Here is a 12,745-nt window from a genome sequence, read left to right as displayed (position 1 = left end):
TTTCCAGCTTCTGCTTTGCCTTGATAAAAGCGGGGGGGTGGGGGGTGGGGACGAATAATACAGGGGACAAACGCAAGGACAAGTGAGTTTTAAATGCATTGTTTTGAGGCTAAAGTATGAACACTTTAAATTAAGATAAAACTACTTGTATTACCGCAGAAATGGGTTAAATCTTTAGCCTTGTACAGTGCAGGCATGGATATAACATATAGTACTTTTTTCTAAGTCATCTTATCAAAAATATTGTTCCATAGTATTAACATAGTAGTAGCTGCTCATAAATACTATGATCTCAAGTTCGCATTAAGAGGCACAAAATATAATTTAGAAGTTTTCTCTTATTCTTTCTGAGTAGAGGATGGTTTCTGCTTTCAATTTGGGACATTTAAATCCAAAAAAGAAACATTTTTCTTTATGGTACTTCTGGAAATTGGAAAACAGAACACACTTAAAAAAGCAATGTAGTTAATAATAGGAACCAAGGAACCAAAGAACCCGCAGAAAAAAATGCAACTTCATAATCCTTTCTCCTAGAAATAGAGACGTGTAATTTATTATGGTGGAGACTGATTGATGACAAACTTACCAGAACAAGCCTTGATGATTGGTTTGTTGTTTTTTTTCAGACTTGTAACCCAAAATTGCTAAATACAGGTGACAGTTTCAAAAACGCCTTTGTGCTCAGCTAGTGTACCTGAGGCTGTGGCAGCTGTTAGAATGTTCAATAAACTGAGAGGGAGGAGGGGTCCAGGAGAACTGACTGATTTTCAAAGGTCACTTCTGAGCTCAAGAACAGTCCACCCCCAGATGCAGGAAGTCAAACAAAGGTGGCAGGAGTCCTGCATGGGTGAGCAAGGGTCTCCTGATTAAACTGAAACATAAAAAGGAAGCATACAGGAGATGCAAGCAGCGACAAATGACCAAAAAGGAATATAGAGACACTGTCTAAGAATGCAGGGATGGGGTCAGGGAAGCCAAAGCTCATCTGGACTGGAATCTGCTGAGGGATGTGAAGGTCAACAAGAAGGGCTTCTGCAGATACAGCAGCAGGAAAAAAAGACTAGGGAAAATGAGGGCCAGCTGCTAAAGGGTGAAGGGGACCTGATGGCACGTGACATGGAGAAGTCTGAAGTACTCAGTGCCTTCTTTGAAGTACTCAGTGCCCTCTTCAGTCTTTCCATAATAAGACTGACCTTCAGGAATCAGGTATTTGTTTTCAATTTAAGATGTTTGCCATATATAGTCACGTGCTGTGTCAACAGAAAGTTGTGTGTAAAGGTAGCATGTGTGTCTCTAAATGCCACATTTATGGGGATATTTATTACATGCTTATGTGATCTTCTGTGTCTGCCAGTCTCTGAGCACATTGTTTTTTAGGTTTTTTGTTTGGTTTTTTTTTTTTCCCTAAAGGTACTCTTTAATTCACACATAAATGCTCCAGAACCGACAAAGGAAATTCATGAAAATTCAGACAATGTGAAGGAGGCTACTCAGATACCAGAATACTTTTCAAAGGTAAACATCCTGGATACCCAAACCCAGAGATTAAAAGATGTATGTTACTCTTTGTTACTTTTTTGTTACTTTTTGTTGAACGCCATACAATTGGCCTCAGCCCATCGATCCACCCTGTCCACATCCCTCTGCAGAGCTTTTCTTACCTTCAAGCAGACCAACTCTCCTGCCTAATTTGATGTCATCTGCAAAATTATTGAGGATGCACTCAATCTCCTCGTAAATGGGATGTGTTTAAGTTACGACTGTCACTGCCCATCTTCCTTCAACATTCAGCAGGGTATAGTGAACTCTAGAGATCTGATTCACCTGCTGAGACTGCCCATTTATCTCCTTTGTCTCTACAAGCCACTTTTAAAATTTTTACTCTCATAAAGTTGCCTGAAGTTTGAAAGTGTGCCACCAGGCTTACCTGCCTACAACCCCACTAAGAGCAGTCCTAATGCTTGTTTTATGCTTTTCATTTGTTTTTATTTTAGTGATATTCTTACCCTCATAATAAGCATATGAATGCTGCAAGTGGCCCCAACTAGCAAGGTTCCCTTTAGACAGCTGACTGGAACAAACCCTCACTGTCTGAGAAACTAACATGTTAGGAAAGTGAACAATTCTTTCAGAGCAATGCTGGCATCCAGGTGGCTGCCAGAAAACTACCTGGAGCAGTGTAGATAGGCTTTAGTAGATGAACCCATGCACTGGATTAAAGACCTGTGAGTGTTAATAGCTCCTGAAATGCTGTCACCTGAATGACAGCAAGTTTTGCAAAAAACACCTCAGTTAAGTGACTCATATCTGCACTATTCCAGTCTGCAACAGCTTCCATCTTTTCAGAGTGATTTATAGTCTAAAATGATCAAGCTTCTTTAAAGGTTCTTCATAGAAATGTAAAGTGCATCTAAGTGCTCAGACTAGGTCAGTGCCCTCAATTGCCAAAGTTCAATGGAAAGTTAGGAGCAGATGTTGGGTCACTGTCAGAATATGTAGCAAGAAAATTGCATCTTTGGCACTGAGGAGAAATAAATCATTGGTGAGGTCATTAAACCTGTTACTATAGCCATAAATACACATTCTACTTAACTGTAAGTGAGGAATTGCAAGACAAAATTGTAGAGCAATTCTAGTGTTAATATTGCCTTGTACTGCTCAGAGTATCATTGCTTCAATCTTGTATTATCATTCAGTTAACTAGACTCCAGCTCACAGATGTGATCACTACCTGACATATCTCTAAGTGCTTCCTTCATGACTATCAGTTTAAACTCTTATGAAATAAATTGCTGGATCATTTTGTGGTCTGGAACCCCCTTCATAAACCATGTGCTTCTATTTCACCTGAAAAACTTTCTAACAGAGAGAAACAGGATATCAGCTGGTGTGTGTCAGGTACCTTTATTTTGACCTCTCAATATTATACATAAGCTTCAGTGAAACGCGGTGATGCCAATGTATTTAATTTCCTTTAGTCTCAAAAAAATAATTCAGTCTTGTCTCTATCATCCATCTTACATCATTCTCACATCCTGACACCATCAGATACTGCAGTAGTTTACAAAGATCAGGATGCCTACACTGAAACTACTGCATTGTTGTCTCATCTTTTTGCATAGTTCTCTGCATGTAGCTTAAATTTCTTTGCATGATACTTTGTTTCTGTTTAATCTACCTAGATATGAAATCTGCTTGATAAAAATGTAAATTCAACCTACATCAAGTAGTTCCTAAAAGTATTTCAGAGCTATCATCTTAACTGACACATTTATGAAAATCATACTATGTGAATCAGTTTTCAGAGCCTTAGTACTTGGTATTTCTGACGCCTCTCTATACATCTATCAGACATTCTGCATGGTAGGAGCACCCATCTATCATAAACAAATGCATTTAACCTTTCCTCTGGCCTCTTTGTGCTCTCACCTTCATATCAAATACATTCAGTTTTATGTAAATTTACTGGTCTGATTCAAAGATCTGAAAAATGGGAATGATTTAATAGTTAGTTATACAAGTTAAATGTATCAGAATGCTTGGATGAAAGGTCTAATCACACATTAGAACATGTTAAACATGGTAAAGTCTATTTTTGTTTCAATGTCAACCAAGATCTCTAAATATAATAGCAGTTTTTGTTTGTGGAGTCCTGGCCTTTGTGAAATATATATGATTATCAGTCTTGACCTGGATGAAAGTTGTCATAGGGATCAACAGATTCCTTACTCCTTTCTCAGTTACACAAATATATAGTTCATTAATTTTTTTTGTATTATACAGGTCTACAACAGTCCTATGTAGAGAAATATATGCTACCACAGCTACATTAAACTTGAGTGTCTTTCTAGGATTCCTTCATAAACACTGATTTGAAGTAAAAATCTGAAACAGTCCCATTTTAAGGCAAAATAGTGTGGGGATTTTGGTAAAATTTAAATTTATGTGAGAGGAGGAGTAAAAAAACCCATCTGTCATATCAGATGTTCATCTCTGTTTTAAAATCCGTGCCAGAAAAAAAAAAGTTGAAGGTTTTGAAAGCAGTTATGTGAAAGAAGTAGTAAGCATAAGCATAGGGAGTAAAGTCATTTATTATTCATAAATTTCTTGCAACTCCTGTTTGCATGTATATATCTGACATTAATTGGGGGGGCATATTTGCTTTATATTGTTACATATGTATAAAATACTAAACCGTGGAAAATTCTACTTTTTTTTTTTCCAGAAAATTGGGCTTTTTCTGTAAAAATTATACATTATTTTGCATGTTCGGCAAAGGATATATATAGCGGATGACTATTTCCCTCCTCATATACAAAAGATCTTTTGCATACAGAAATGGCAAGTTGAATAATCAGTAATAAAAATAATAGGTAGGATATTAATGTTTATAAATCAAAATTTGTTTTTGCTCTACACTTTTTTTCAAGTGTAAATAATTGTTAGTTCTTAGATTAAAATGAATGCCAGTAATTTAAGTGGACAAGGCTATGATTCTTCATGGCAGTGCATTATTTTTATTAATGTAGATTGGCAAAATACATTATTTATGATACCTTAGTATTAAAGCTTCAACCAATATCCATTCATCTGGTGTATGTTTATTAAAGTAGAAAGATAAAAAGAAAGTAATCTCTTCAAGAGCTAATGATTTAAAATACAAGTCAAATTTTTAGAGTATTGATGGTTTTTTTCTTTCTTTTTTTCAGGATTAGGCACTACATTGCTGCTAGAATCAAGACTACCATCCAAGTGTTTGGAGTCCCATCTTACATTTTCCCCTGGTGGACTAGGGATCATAGAAAGAGGCAGTACAGTACTTCTGTGTCTAAAATACCAGTATGAACACAGCTGTTCTTTCATTTCTTTTGGAGTCTGTTTTTAAAGAGAAATATATTCCAGCTGGAGTGCCATTTCTCAGAACTGCCAACTGTCTAAATGTATGACTGAGACTTTTTGTAATAGTTTTATCTTGTGATTCCCTGTTGCAGGGATTTATTGACTAACATAAATTCTGTTATGTAATTACCCTGCTACTAAAACACAGTACATCAGTGTCTGCCTCTTTTGTTGGAGCTGTTCCATTTTAAATAAATAAATATTCACTGGGCCAGAACAAATGAGTGATTGCCTCTAGACCAGTGATTAAAGCACTTGCTTGGGAAATATGAGTCAGACTGAAGCAGTGGCTCCAACTGTTACTTATGCAAAGTGGAACAGCTCCAGCCTGTTCTTTAATTTTCAGAAGCTTAGGTAGGTTGCACGTCACTTACAGGTACTCGAATCCCAGTTCTAAATCAGGCTAATAAGAAATATCTGATGCTGTGTGTCCTGTAACCCAGGGATAATTGGACATCTTGGGAGAGATGGAGAAGTCAGTACTTTTCTACTACATTAACCAAAGAAATATGTTTCAGCGATTTCCAAAATATAAAGAAACATAATGAAATTAAATCTTTCATTAAAATGCATTTTACCTCTCTCCACAGGAACTATACATTGCTTTAAAAATTTGTAGTTAATGTTACCTTGGAAAAACATTTCTTTCATCACAAGGATGTTCTTTGGGTCCCTTATGCATTATTATACAAATATATAGTTTAAAAATAAATATATGTAAAATGCATGTATGCTAATTACTAAAAATTCCCTACCCACAACCTGTCATAAAAAATGGTTTAACATTACTACAAAAACACTCAGAAAAGTGGAACTTTATGGTGCAGCTATTGTGGATATAGCCTTCTCCAGACTGCATGCAGTTATCTCTGCACGAAGTGCAGATGCTTATCATGGCTAATAAGGGTGAGCAGTCAGGCATTTGGCTCTTTAAATGATACTGCAATTTCGTTAGTAGCCTTATAAAAAGATTAGATAGATAGATAGATAGATAGATAGATAGATAGATAGATAGATAGATAGATAGATAGATAGATAGATTTAGAGAGAATCACATATATAATTGTATATATAATTCTATTCTGAAGTCTTTGAAAGGTGCTTTTTTTACCAATTCATTTTTTGGGGGGTGGGTGAGGGTGAGGGTGGAATGGATAATTAGCAGACATACCTGACATGGAAATAGTCTGCTTTAAAGATTACTTCAGACATCTATCAAATAAACATATATCTGAGCATATTATCTGGCTCAGAGAGTGGCCAACAGAAGGAAATAAGATTCTCTAGTGCTCAACTTATAGGATCTATTTTAGGTCTGTATATTAGGGTAAGATAAATTGCAGCCTTGAATAGCTATTTCTTTTCTTTTTTTGTTTTTATAAACCGGATCTAGATGACCAGTTTAAGGCATTCCTGTGCTGTAAATTGCAGTTAAGATGAACCAAACTCCCTCATTGCCTGACAAAAATAACTACAGAAACGTTTGGTTTTCATTAGTCCCATTTTGTTTTAATAGTTTCATCGTGTTGAACACATCTAAGTGATTCTATCTGCTGACTAGGTATGCAAAGTTCTATATACAATGCACTAAACTATATCATATTTATTACTGTTTAATTGGAGATACCTCCCTTGTTCCAGAAAGCAGAATCCATGATAATGTAGTCTACCATTACATTTAGTTGGCAGGGGTTATTAAGAAAGAATTAACATCTCAAAGCCTATGTACTTTCTAGGTGTGGTTCTCTCTATCAATATGACCTTTTTACATTTTATTTTCAAAAAGTGATGTGTTGAAAATAATCAATATCTTTAAAAATTTCTACTACCTTATCCTAAGGCTAATATTTCAAATTCTAGCAGGAAAGTTGTTAACTAACATTTAAACTGAATATCTGTTTGATATTACTGAGTTAAAAGACTTAAGCCACTGCACAAAAACTTGTCTGCATGCAGAGATATAATTTTTTTTCTATTTAGAGGCAGTTTGTTTGTAAGCTTCTATTGTACATTTTTGAGCCTCAGAAGTTCAACCTGCCATTCTTTTACTTTCAAAAAAGTTTCTCAAGATGTGTATCTTGCATGCTTACTGTGTCTGACTTGAATAAACTTAATAAACTGTAGATTCTGAATTTGTAACAAATAAAAAAAAATGTAACAAGTTATACTATAATATGGTCTTTTTTGAAAGTAAATTGTTTTCATACACCTTTTTGATTGGAATTCAGTGGGAACTGTTTGAAAAGTAAATAGGAAAGACACATATCAACTCCCAAATAAAAACTTGCTGACACACCCTTGAAAGACAGTGGGAAAATTTTTGATTCTTGAAGATTCCTATTATATAGCACAATCACAGTTGTCAACACAGTGTTTCAATATGTCAAAGGATAGGAGTATCGCTATAAGGGCAATGTTTTCCAGACATCTTCTATTATACTTTTCTAAATAATTTAACATGTTTGGAACAGGCTAATCAAGTAAAGGCTGTTTAGCTCATAATGCTCTTATGATATGGTTATTAAATAACAGAAATATATCAATGGACAAAAATAATCAGTTTTCTGAGTGGTTTGTGAAGGGGTGGCAATTTTTGTTTCTGTGTAAAATATTTGCTACTCCACCACAAAACTTGGTATGACATATGCATACATTAGAGGCATATAGGATACAATTACCTGTAGCTAATTTACAGTACTAAAGCTCACATGAAATAATCTTAGTGACTTAAAACTGGTTATTTAATTAAATAAGATGCATATCAATGACAATTATAATGCAGGCATTACCCTGGAAACATCAAGAATAAGACATGAGAAAAAATGTTATACTTTATTGACTGTCTCTCAATACACCCTAGATAATTCTGTCCTTGTGTTTCTAATGCGAGTAAAACCAATTTAATTTTAAAATACTTTAGCATTTTTTGAGCTACTTTATTGCCAGTTACTTTACAATAGCAGTATTACCACTACTTAATTTGTTTATGCAGTTGGCTTTAGTGCCTGTCCTAGACTTTATTACCAATACATCATGTAAAAAAGCCAAAATCTCTGTTCTAACGCTGGCCAGAACTTAAAAATTAAAACCAACAAAAAGCTAAATTTTATTTAATAATAATATAGTTCAAATTGTTCTGTGATTACATTTGAAGATTATGTTTTAAATATGACTATTTCTGAAACTAATTTTAAAACTTACTAAAGAAGATTACAAAAAAAAAGTGTGCCACTGATTCTTTAGTTTTAGTGCCTTTCTATACCAGGAGGCATATTCTATCAACAGTCCTTTAATAAAAATGACAGCTTTCCCTTCAATACGTTCAGAGCCTGCTTTATGGCTATAAACTTAAGGTCTAGGTGAGATAAATTAAGACCTTGTTTACTGATCCCTGTCAAAGATAGGCATGATGCTAATGACAGTCTACCATACAGAGCAGGTAGGCAGTATGAATAAACCAGATCAGGAACTGGATTATCGTTATTACAAACTTTATTATCTGTATTATTCATGTTCAAACCGGACAAGTTAACATATAAGGCTGATCACCTAGTACACTTGTATATTAATGCAAGAGTCTCTTTCCCCCCAAGGATTTCAGTGAGTATTTCTTTTCTGCCTTTCAATGTGCTGTATAAATACGTTAGCTTGCCTGGAGATAGTCTCTGTATCTGTAGCACAGCAGCAGCATTAAGGTCTATCTGACCAGAGCAGAAGGAGGTTTAGACTCCTGATTTACCTTATTGCTGAAACTGGAAACATTTATGGTCTCAACAGGAGGAGTGCAAGGGAACAGATGAAGCTGCGGTAGAGCACTGAAAGTGCAAAAGGTACCAAATCTCTGACATGGTCCGGTACAGTAGGTCTCTGTGCTTGAGATTGATAGGTCACACAGAGAACTGATAGGATGCTGAGGAACTGGAAGGTATATATTGCAGAGCCTTATTTCACATATACATGTTTCTGTATATATATGTATTTATTTATTTATTTATTTGTATTTTTATTTGGGTATAAGTTTCTATATTCTATATGTACCAAAGCTGGAGCATTATTTAGACTAGACATCCCATCTGAATTTTCTGCTTTTCCCAGGGTATTATTGTCCTGGAATTAGGAAGGTAACTTCTAATGGGCAACATTTAAAATTAATAATTTTTTAATGTACTTGGAAGCCTACTCAGTAACTAGTATGATATTAATGTAAGATAAAAAAGTTTATCACGTGTATTAAAATATGCTAGCTTTTCTATTTCTAAAATGACAGAAATAAATCATTTCTACTGTTATGCAATTAAATGCGAAGCTAATTCAGTCTGCTACTGTATGTTTTCTTTATCACAAGAGATATTGTCCTCCCCAGTAGTTCAATATTTAAAAGAAAGCCACTGGAGCCAAGTGACTTCCTCATTAATGTGACTGCCATCAGGAGTTTTAAAGCCATCAGCATTTTAGCCTATTAGCCACTTACTCATTACATTCAACCAATAACTTTAACAGGTGATTGATGTTTAGGAAACATTTGCTATTGCACAGGGCTAGTAATCTAAAGTCAGAATTTAAAGAGAGTTCTGTCCTGAATTATACAGAAACAAAGACTTCTGAAAGTTGTGTGGCTATTCCTGAAGGCTCAAGGCAACAAATATATCTTCTTCAGTTTAAAATAGTGGAATTAGACACAATTTAAAAAAAAAAAAACAAAAAACCAAAACCAACAAAACAACAACAAAACTTAGCTAGGAAATATGGACTTAATTGCTGTAAAAACACATATTTGACAAAAATTAAATTAAAATACTCTCTTGGATCTCTATGTCTGTAAGAGGTTAGGGGGGTGGGGGTGGGGTAGGGGTGGGGTGTATTGGGGGGATAGTTCGTTTGGTTGGGTGGGTTTTGGAGGCTTTTTTGGTTTGTTTTTATTCACTTTGCAAAGTTAAAGAGGAAGCTAACAACAAAAGCTTATTTTTTTTACTGGTGGTGCTTATGTCTGTGTGGCCATGATATCTAATGGGAAAAAAACCCACCCCAAACCCAATAGGAAACTGATAGTGTATTTGAGCAGCCTTCCTCCAGCCTACACTAATCCTTCCTCCCTGAAAACACTGTGAAAACTCTAAGCTCCTGATTTTTTTAGGCAAGAAAAACTAAAGTGAAACAAAACACTGCCAGAAAAAAAAATGTTTGGGGTTTTGGGTTTTTTTTTCAGCATGGAACAGCTTCTTCTCTTCTGCAGCAGAACAAGGATGCTTGTTTGAGGCCTGGAACTGACAATATTGTCTGGATCAGTGACAGCTATCTGATCTCGTAAATTCCCTACTAGAAACATGTGCATTACACCTCTGGATTTCTAATGTGGTACAGGGCTCGGTAATCCCTCAGAGCTTCAGAAATAGCAACTTGTATCTGTCACACGACTGGGACTACCTGTCTCTCAAACCAGAATCTACCTCCCAAAGCAACAGTAGTACAGCTCTTTCTCTGAGGCTGTCCAAAATGGTACCACCATCTGGCCCTCTTCCAAAAAACTGCTTCAAAAAAGACTATAAACTGTCATATTATCCACAGTGGCTTGTCCAGTTTCAGTCACATTTAGATAAAATTTCCCTGTTGAACTTGTCTGCCACAGAAGAACAGTCACTATTAAGATTTTTAAAGAGATTTTTTTGTGGACGTTAATTGTTTCCAGGTAAGCAATCACTTCTATAGAAGAAAAGGGAATTAGTGGCTATGGAAAAAAAGACCTCACTTTTTGTTCAAAATGTCCTTGATTTGCAAATCACTGAAGTATACTGAGGGTAGACTGAGGTAGAAGCCCTTTCTTTCTTATCTTTGTTAGTCATCCACTGTCAGTTGCTGCCAGAGCAAAGATAAGGGATTGCATGGTCTTCCTCTCCAATTTTGTAGGGACATTTTTATGTTTTCCAGTTTAGAGGCTTGAGAAGGAAGAGGTAGAGTTACTAAAGTCTCTTCCAGAAAGCATACTGCTTTTGGGGACCGAAACCCAATCTGACAAGTTAAGATTAAGGTGACACTTTTAAGATTAGAACATTTTCTTTAAGATCCTTGTAAAAATCAAATAGATAGTTTAAATAAAAATAAGCAATGATTTCTTCTGTAAGTAAGCAATATTTAAAGCAATTTTAATGGAATTTATCCCTGGACTATAGGCAGCTAAATTTAAGGTGCAAAATAAACAAGGTCAGTGTCAAAGGTTCATTAAGGGTTAGTACAGAGCTAGGGAGTGATTCATGCAGCTATATATGAGGTGTCCCAGGTTGTCCCATGTGGCTTTCAGATGCTGCTACAGAAACATGGGTCTTCTATCTATCTGCTTTGTGTCATATGTGCTAGAACTATGTGGATATCTTAGCCTAACAACATTTGAATTGACACTGCACACCCAATTCTAGGCAAATGCTTTAATACCTCAATCATGAAGTCAATGGAGTCTAGAGAATTATGCAGGTAGCTATATATATATCTACATCATGTGAAATGTGGGGAGGGAGATTTTCTCAGCCCCTAATGTTTGGTCTGTGTACCACCACGCCAGGAAAGCTGAGACCCTTGTGCCCAACCAGTCTGTTAACATCCCATTATAGGAACCCTTCACTGAACAGTCCTGCTGGATTGGAGGGTGATTCGACTGACTTGTTCAGGGAAATATGTCAAAAGCATCAGGGGACCCCTCAGCGGATCTGCCCACTTTGTTTGAATGTTACCTGCAGCTGGCAGCTGCTAGTGCCCACAAAGGACTAAGGCTAACAGTTTACAGAATAACAGTCTTTATTAACATAAATTTGTGACAAATTAAGATTCATGATTGCAGGAGATAGGGACTGTTTGCAAAAACAAACTTCAAGTGATATACAACCAAACTACGTACAACCAAAACTATAATCATTAATAAGAGCTAGCATGGGTTAGTTATTCAGTGGCATGAAACAAAGTTCTTACCCAATAGGTGTCCCTGTGGGGGAGAAGACAGGTTCAGCCCATTGACTGGTCCCAGAAGTTACAATGGAGTCTTCCCTAACTTCCCCCCTCATTCATTCATAATGCACTCATAATACATGTGCATTAGTAGTATAATGAGATTATAATGAGCAAGGTTCACCTAAGGAAAGGAAAGGGATTTCACCACAGCTGATGGCTCAGTAATGCACATCTTCTCTTATATCTCCCATTTGACAGCCGCTATGCAGCTTATCAGCTGTAAGGTGCCATCACGTTCTCAGTCCTGCTGGGAGTACAGCAAAGCCTGGCTGTGGGGTCTCCACTCCTCTCCACCCTCCACTGCTCCTCTAGGATAGCAGGTTGTGTTGTCTAGGGAGCCATGGTGGAGTAGATTCCATGCATGCCAACCATCCTGAAAGTGGCAACTGTATTTTACCTTTAAAAAGTTTCTATAATACTGCAACTTCTATTGGACTCCAGTTTTCCCTAATTTCCTCTCAAAGTAATTTTCCCACAATATAGATGACTTTTGGTTGTTTTTTGTGTGGGTTTTTTTTGTTGGGTTTTTTTTTGGTTTGGTTTGGTTTGGTTTGGGTTGGGTTGGGTTGGGTTGGGTTGGGTTGGGTTTTTTTGTTGTTGTTGTTTTTTTTAACCTGAATAGGTATCCAAAGTCTATTGGGTACATATAGATCTTTGTTGATCTACTGACTCTCTGTTATACATATTGGGAACACCTGGTTTATGTGAAGACTCCTGAATCTACAATATAAAGCTGAAAACCTTTAGTGGTTTGGGCAGTATTAGTTACCTAAACACAGAAAAGTAGTAACATTTGCAGCTTCCTAAATTAAGACACATGCACCAGATAGGTTTATAAAACAAATAAAAT

Source organism: Falco cherrug, chromosome 2 (genome assembly GCF_023634085.1).
Source record: "Falco cherrug isolate bFalChe1 chromosome 2, bFalChe1.pri, whole genome shotgun sequence".
Lineage (NCBI taxonomy): Eukaryota > Metazoa > Chordata > Aves > Falconiformes > Falconidae > Falco > Falco cherrug.
The sequence above is the reverse complement of the archived record's forward strand: the minus strand, read 5'-3'. Positions refer to the sequence as shown.